Genomic DNA, 8,573 nt, shown 5'->3' on the forward strand with positions numbered 1-8,573 from the left:
TGTTCTGAGTCGTTAGCAGATCATTACAAATTTCAAATATTAAATAATTAATAACAAAATTTACTCCCAAATTAACCCAAAGAAAAATCCAGGGGTCCAGAAATACTCTTATTAATCATTCATTAGACCAGTACTGACCATTCTAAAAATCAAAAGTAATTAATTAGATCTGTCCTGCTCCCTCCAAACCATGGCTTAAAAATCAGAAGTAATATTTTTGTGGTTAAAAGAAACAGTCTGAATTATTTTGTTCACCTTATGGTAACTTGAGATGGTATCTCATACTTGAATCATGTTTTTAATTATTATTTTAAGTCCCCTTGAAGGCTGCAGATTTCATGTTTATGGAAAGCCAAGATTCTCCTGCACCTGATTCCATTTTGGGTAAAGAAACAAATTTGGATACTCTGCTAAAACTGCAGGTGGTTGGCCACAGTGAATACAGGTGGTACATTTCAAAGACAGCCAATAATCAATAGGATCAGGTAATTGTGAAATTTTATCTTCCTATGCCTTTCAGTTTACTTTTTTTTGCCTCTTAAAGCTTCTTGCCAGAGAAATACTCTTTTCTCCCTTGGATTTAGGATTTTACATCTTAAATATTGTTTCTACCGGAGTGCCTCAGTGACAATTTTAAGATTTTGGTACACCACAATCCACCAGGGCTAAAAATGCAGCCAAATTTTCTGATACAATAGCAGAAAACTTAGCCCAAGAGATTTATAAAAAGGCTATAGGAAATTCTCAGATAAAAAAAAATGGAAACATCACAACAAGTTTAATACAGAACAGACACTTTAAATGTTCTCATAGCTGAAGCCTGCACAATTGGACTGTTGTGAATTAAAAGTTTGGCTCTCTAATCATAGAAAAAAAAAAAAAAAGAAAATAAAGAGCTATGAGTCCTTGCAATGAAGGATTTCCAGATTTCCAGTATCATTTTTTTCCAATGTTTCCTTGACGGAGTCTGTCATCCTGTCTTACCCTGGGATTTCCTTGATCTTGAGGCATTGACCTTAGAGGCACTACACAAGTAATCTTGGCTATTTCCACACTGTGAGGGTAAGAGGGCCTGGGAACACCAAAACCATGTCCTCTTGACTTCCAAGCAGCCTGGTGTCCGCTACAGACTGGGCGCAACGTGTTTGCCCTGGGCTGGAGGGACAGGTGAGCATACTGAGCCCAGCCTACACAGGCTCTGCCTGCCTCCACGGCGCTCTGGAGCACACTTCCAAATGCAGGGGCCAAGGCTTGGTTGTCAGAGCAATCCTGGACTGTCGTTCACTGCAAGGTCAGCATCACCCTTGGCTTTCCAGCGCTACCACTCCATAAAAAAAGTCACTTGGCTTTAGCTGCACAAGTGTCGTTAGATACAAGCCTCATACAGAAACATGCGGGCACGCCAAAGGGTAGTTTATCCAGCATTGCCTGGGGAGAAGGGAGATGCTTATATAACTCCCTGCTAGGCTGCTTTAACTCTGTTGGTAAAGCACTACACTTCAGCAGCAAAGCTGTGTAGGCACAAAACCTGTGTGTACACTATGCCTAAATTTGGTGGGGAGGGGGAGATCTGCAAGCCCACCCTCTCAGATCCAAAGGCCCAGTTTTGTCCTGTGATTTCCCCAAACACCCACTGTCTGCATCTTTGTATGTTGCTGTTACTCAAACCGGAACTGTTAGTGTTCACAGCCCTTAGCAGATGATGCACCTCTTTTATCTCCCTTTGGTATCTCCCTGCCAGTTACTGATGCAGCCGTGTACACATCTGAGAGCAAATTTTCTAGGACAACGTTGTGAGGCAAAACACTTTCCCTATTTGTTTTCTCTCTCCTTTCATCCTACTTCCTCCTGCCCCCTTCTCTGAGCCCTTTTCATATCTTACTCACTTTTTGCTGGTCTCTGTCTGCAAAACCAAACTAGTACTTGTTGCTGGTGCTGAGACTCTATGTAGATCAACCCCTGTGGGTCACGAATCCTGAGCTGCAGTAGTCTTGCAGATGCTTCTTGATGCAGGAGGGTAAGTAGTCTGATCATTTTTTGTGCCACTTGCCCCTACCTCTCTTCTGCTTCCTTGGCAGATACCAGAAGTCCCATGCTGTCAGGTCAGGAGCCCAGAATGACTTACAGACCTTCCTGTTCAGTGCCTCCTTCATGACCAGGCAGAGTGGTGAGCACAGGTTTTGTCCTGCTGCTGAAAAATGTTTCTGCACAGTGCCCTTTCAAGTGCAAGTCCCACAGCCGACAGCACTACAATTTAAAATGTCACTCAGAAATGTTCTGTGCCTGCAAATGGAGGGAGGAGGTGGCATCTGCCAGCTGTAGGATTCCTCTGAAAGGCTCTTTTTTTCCGTAGTGAGACTCCTTACCCTCTCCAGAGCTGCAGGTCCATACAGCAGTTACTTCACCAGTGCCATCACCAGTCAAAAAAATAATGAATGGTGATGCAGAGCTGTCCTCCTTGTCATGTTCCTGCTTGATTTGTTTAGGTGCTTTTGAAACCCCTATGAGCTCCCCACCCATTGCTTGTAGGGTTCTCAGCACTAAAAATCAATCTCAGCATGACCCTCAGTCCCATTCCTACCAGTTTTCAGTAACAGAAATGGAAACGAAATCGAAATCTTCACCCCATCAGAAACCTCAGCTGCAAGGCTGTCCTACCATTTCATATGCTGCCTTTATTTTTGAACCCTAAAGGTGACATCCTCTACTAGGGTTAGATTCAAAATTAGCTGCATAAGCACAGAAAGGAAAGTCTATCTCTCAGTATATGTTAAAGTATAGTCCCCAGCCTCCTCCGAAATTAAATGGAAGTGTCTGGTTCAAGGCAGCCTACACAACAGTGAGCTGCAGGAGCTGTAAGCTATTATTTTAGCTCCCAAGGAAAGTAATTGCTATAGCAACCAACACATCCGAATGGCTCTTTGACTGCTACTGAGACACAAACAACTTGTGCACAAAGGCACATCTGAAACGTGCTGTGTAAAGTGTTCTCGGGTAGCTGTGTTTTTTGAAGAGCTTTATAAAATGCGTGTAATTAGCTCCTGATAAATGACTGCTGGAATAACAGCAAGCAATTGTACCATGCCATGATCCTAAAATAACCTAATCAATGGCTCATGTATTTGCCCCTGAAGAGATGAAGAAAAAAAAAAAGTGCAGGCTCCATTTTAAGCCTGTGTGCTGGAAGTACCCAGCAGAGCTGAAGATACATTCAATAAACAAACCATAAAATGGTGGGGGGAAGGTCTCCCCTTTTGTTCTGTGTTCTGATGCAAACTCCCTGCAGGCTTTTGTGTCGGCTTGTCCCCTTGGGCTTACAGGAAGTGTGTTGGAAAAAGGGGATTTAATTACAGCCTTGTCATGCTGGAGAGAGTAACAAGTGATGTCAGCATTCTTTTCCGTGTCAGTGCAGCAACCAGCACCAACAGACCCTGTCTCCAGCTGCAGTGCTGGGTACATTACTGTTGCTATCAGTGAATAAGGAAGCTTCTTGGACAATAGCAAACTGTAATCATTGGCCGTTGCTGAAGTATTAAAGCATTTTGAGTATCTCTGTCACTTTCAAATCAAAATGTTGCTAGTGTAATAACAGCCTCTGCGTGCAAAGCTGCACCACTTCATGGTGCTGAGACAAACACCTTAGGCTCCCCAAAACAAGGAACCTGGTCAAAGCAGCCTGTCCCAGGAGTACTGTCCAAAGATTCCCCACAGTGCAGATACAGAGATGTTGCCTATATCAAAGGTGGTGACGGGTGTTAACATCACACTCCTGTTCCCTTACACAAGGCAGCTCTGCTGAAAATGGAGGCTATGGATCTGAGTAACTTAGAACAGAGTTGGATCCTATAAATGAGCACAATACATCATTTCACAAACCTGAATTGTCCTTTGTTTTTTTTTTTCATCAGTTGAGTCCTAAAGTCTTGCTCTGGGTCCAGAATAAACTCAAAATCACAGCTGGGTTTAAAATAAAGTCAAAATTAAGGAAGAACATATAGTGATGTAGTTTATTACAGAAGTGCTTTAGGACCAACCGAAAAAGGATCTTGTGACAGCAGGTACTGAACGACAGAGGGTTTTAGTTGACTGTAGCCTTTCAAGCAAAGTCACTTTATTTTGGATTAAAGAAAAAACATCTGTAAAAAGCACAAAAATATTGTATCCGTAAGAAAATAGCACATGCATGTGTAAAATCTGTTGCCTCACTTCTGCCTTGCAAAATGGTTGCTGCCCTGCAGGCACCTGCAATTTCCAAGCTGCTGATCTCAACGAAATAAATTCTCCTCTAATTTTTCTCATAACAAGTTTATTTTCTGACAGTAGTTGACAGTGCATTAAATGGGTCCCTCTCAAAAAAAAAAAAAAAGAAGAAGAAGAAAACAAACAAACTCAAACTGTTCTTTTTCACAGTGTGCCTTTTTATTAACTTTTTGGTGAGAGAAAGGCAGGATCATTCACTCACAGGCTGACTTCAAAGTTCACCTTTGCTACTGAACAGAAATCTCTTGCCTGATTTAGAGGAGCTGGGGCCAGGCTTCTGAGCAGCAAGTAACCTGCCTTCATGCCATGCCTCTGCTAAACCTGCAGGATCACTGGCTGTGATTGAGAATAAATCCTTGTTCCTCACAAACATTTTGGGGTTTGCATTGCAGAAGGCTGCTGCAGTACCTTTTCAGTGAGAGCAAGGGGAGATATGGAGAAGAGAGCTAGTGCACTGCCTAGCTACTTGTACCGAGCTGCAAGGAAGAGAAGTGAAACCAAAGTCTTGGAGATGTGCAGGAAGCTTTTCTGAACACTTACCAGCTGTGGAAGTGCCCTGCTGCCAATGTCAGGCATGTTCAGGCCAGTACTGTGGTTTTATTCTGAGAGGAAAGAGGAGAAAAATGCAAGGAGCTGGTATTTCACCCTCACTGTAAGCAAAACTCAGTGCCACAGTGAATAAGGCCTGAAACAAACTCTCTTAAAAATAGGAATGCCCAAAAAGAAAATCCAGTGCAGTGAGATGCTGAACACAACTTGCTTGTACCCTGCCTCTTCCCCTTGTCTGCCTCCCCCATTCAACAGAGGTAGACAGGTAGGACACACGCTAAGGCGAACTATGAGAAATCCTCTAGGTAATGAAGCAGGACTCTTGAAATACCTTGCTCAAATCCTGAAGCTGACATTGCTCCACTGCCCTTACTGTTTCATGCAAGATTCATTCTTGTGCAAGCTGGTTTCTTTTCTGGTTTGTGTGTCAGCTTGAAAATTGGGTGGATGGTTTGTGAACGGATTTGTCTGTGGTATTGCTTTTGCACCTCCACAGTCTTAGATGTCTCTGGAGCTTGAGTGATCTTGCCTCTCTAAAGGCATGTGAGAAAATGAAAGCATGTGCGTGACTATTATATCAGACAAAGAATTGGATCTGGATCTTCTCTGGTGTAAATCAGAGAAGTAAATCAAAATGGCAGCTCCTGACGTATTAAAAAAACCCCACACCTTAATGAAAACCTGTCTTTATGAAGCAGAAATGGTTCCTATGTCTGAAGAAGCACATTAAGATAGAGGTGTTGAGGGAGCCAAGGTGCTAAGCAGTGCGCTTCTGGGAATGCTTTGCACGTGAAAACACTCCATGAATAGGTTATAAACTTGGCTGCCCTCTCTTCCACCTGCCAGGAGCCTTCCTCACTTCAAACAAAGTTTGTGCTGCTCCCTGGCCCGTTTCAAATGGGAGGTGATATTGATGAGCAGTAAAAAGCATGTTTACTTGCAGTGTTATTTTCAGATAGAGAGCACTAGTTGTGAAGGTGCAGAAGGAAATGCAGGAACAGCCCTTTGTGTTGCACTGCAAACATGAGGACATCGTTAACAAAGTAGTGCAGCTTCACAACCACCTCTGCTCAGCCTTGGGTGGGGGGGGTTTGTTTCTGTGCCAGCTTGGAATCTGTAGTTTGGCTTGTCTAAAGGTGTTTGCTGTGTTGGAAATTAATATTTAGCAACCACTCGTTGTTTTATTGAGGTTTTCCGGTGGCAGTTCTTTGAATTATTGGTTCTTTGAGCAAATTCTGAAAATGGGCCCTCATAAAAATATAACAATATCAAATTGCAATGAAGGTCTTTCACCTTGCACTTGAGCCAAGTGCCAAGAGATGTCAAAAATGTGCACATACATTATTTAAATGTTGCTAGGGTTTTCCCACAGACTGAAATTGCCTGCAAAGACCTGAGATGGACAGGGGAAGTCGGTATTTCAAAAGAAACAGGTGAGGAGCAGCAAGAGTTTTCAGTGCTTGCACTTTTGGTGTAGGACCAATCATCCAACGTACCATACTTTTAGAAGGTATTTCCTATGGGCATATGGGCCGAGGTGGTGGTAGACATCGGAGCACTAGTTGTCCAGGAAAGCCCAGAGCCCCAGTGTTTGTGGGCCTGTAGATGTGCTGGCAAGGACTGGTGAGGAGCAGCAAGACCTTTCAGTGCTGGCACATTTGGTGTGGGAGTAATAATGCAACGTTCTTTATTTTTATGATTTTTTTTTTTTTGTGGGCAGCCGGGCCAAGTTAATGGAAAAAGTCAAAGTACTGGTCATCCAGAAAGCCCAGAGCCTCAATGTTTGTAGCTGTTCAGATATGCTGGCAAGGGCCAGTGAGGAGAAGTAAGAGTTTTCAGTGCTGGCCCTTTTGGTGTTGGAGGAATTGTCCAATGTTTGCCATTTTGAGGTCTATTTTCAGGTGACCGACTGGGCTGAGGTGATTATAAACATCATAGCACTGGTTGTCCAGGAAAGCCCAGAGCCCATATGTTTGTGGGCCTATAGATGCGCTGGTAAGGGCCAATGAGGAGGAGCAAGAGCTGGCATTTTGGTGTGGGAGCAATCATCCGATGTTTGCTATTTTTAGGCGTTTTTCCTGTGAGCGTCTGGGCCGATGTGATGGTAAATGTTGGAGTGCCGGTCATCCAGGAAAGCCCAGAGCCCCAATGTTTGTGGGCTTATAGATGCACTAGCAAGAGCTGGTGAAGAGCAGCAAGAGCTTTCAGTGCTGGTATGGGAGCAATAGCCAACATAATTTATTTTTAGGAATTATTTACTGTGAGCAGCTGGGCTCAATGTACAAGTGGAGACTGGTGATAAGTGGCATTCCTCAGGGGTCTGTGTTGGGCCCAGCCCTGACCAACATCTTTGTTGGCGACATGGACAGTGGGATAGAGTGCACCCTCAGTAAGTTCGCCGATGACACCAAGCTGTGTGGTGCCATGGACATGCTGGAGGGAAGGGATGTGATCCGGAGGGACCTTGACAGGCTGGAGAGGTGGGCCTGTGCCAACCTCATGAAGTTCAACCAGGCCAAGTGCAAGGTCCTGTACGTGGGTCATGGCAATCCCAGGCACAAATACAGGCTGGGTGGAGAATGGATCGAGACCAGCCCTGAGGTCTTGGAAGTGCTGGTGGATGAGAAGCTTAACATGAGACGACAATGCGCCCTTGCGGCCCAGAAGGCATTGGCTTGGGCTACATCAAGAGGAGGATGACCAGCAGGTCAAGGGAGGTGATTCTGCCCCTCTGCGTTGCTCTCATGACACCCCACCTGGAATTCTGTGTCCAGTTCTGGTGCCCCCAACATAAGCAGGACATGGTCCAGTTGGAGAGGATCCAGAGGAGGGCCACGAAGATGATAAGAGGGCTGGAGCACCTTTCCTATGAAGACAGACTGAGAGAGTTGGGGCTGTTCAGCCTGCAGAAGAGAAGGCTCCGGGGAGACCTTTATAGAGGCCTTCCAGTACCTCAAGGGGGCCATCAGGAAAGACGGAGAGAAACTCTTCAGCAGGGCCTGTTGTGACAGGACGAGGGGTAATGGTTTTAAAATAGAGGGAGGTAGATTTAGATTAGATATTAGGAAAAAATATTTTACAATGAGGGTTGTAGAACACTGGAACAGGTTGCCCAGAGAGGTGGTGGATGCCCCATCCCTGGAAACATTCAAGGCCAGGTTGGATGAGGCTCTGAGCAACCTGATCTAGTCGGGGATGTCCCTGCTTCTTGCAGGGGGGTTTAACAAGTTGGCCTTTAAAGGTCCCTTCCAACCCAAACTATTCTATGGTTCTAAGATGATGATTTTTAATGGAACCAAGGTCAGGGCCACGTGAATGTGACTTTGAGAATGACACCTGTCCAGCAAATGCCCTGAGCTTGATTTACAGCTCTGTCAGCAGGTGCTAGACCTGCCCTGTGTCTTTTGTGGAGGGGGTAAGGAGGGTTGGGGCATAAAGGGAGAAACCAGCATTTTGTCATGCTGTACTTTGCAAGGGCCCTGAAAACTGTGGCGGTGTAACGAAAGTGGGAGAGAAGAACCCCATTTTTCTTCTTGGGGTGGTGATGCTCTGTCCCCTGAAAGCCCAAACATGCAGGCTGGCAGCCGTGCTGCCTGGCCATCCACAGCCTTGCTCCCTCTTGTCGGCATCCTTCCCTCTCTCCTCTATCACCTCCAGCCGACCAGACCCAGAGGGCTGCTGCCCTCAGGGGAAAGCCCTCTGCACCTCTCTACACTCCAGCTGCATCCCTCAGTGACTGCTTGGCTGCTTGCCGGCCTGTTGGC

The sequence above is a fragment of the Chlamydotis macqueenii genome, chromosome 3 (assembly GCF_036417535.1).
Source record: "Chlamydotis macqueenii isolate bChlMac1 chromosome 3, bChlMac1.mat, whole genome shotgun sequence".
Classification (NCBI taxonomy): Eukaryota; Metazoa; Chordata; class Aves; order Otidiformes; family Otididae; genus Chlamydotis; species Chlamydotis macqueenii.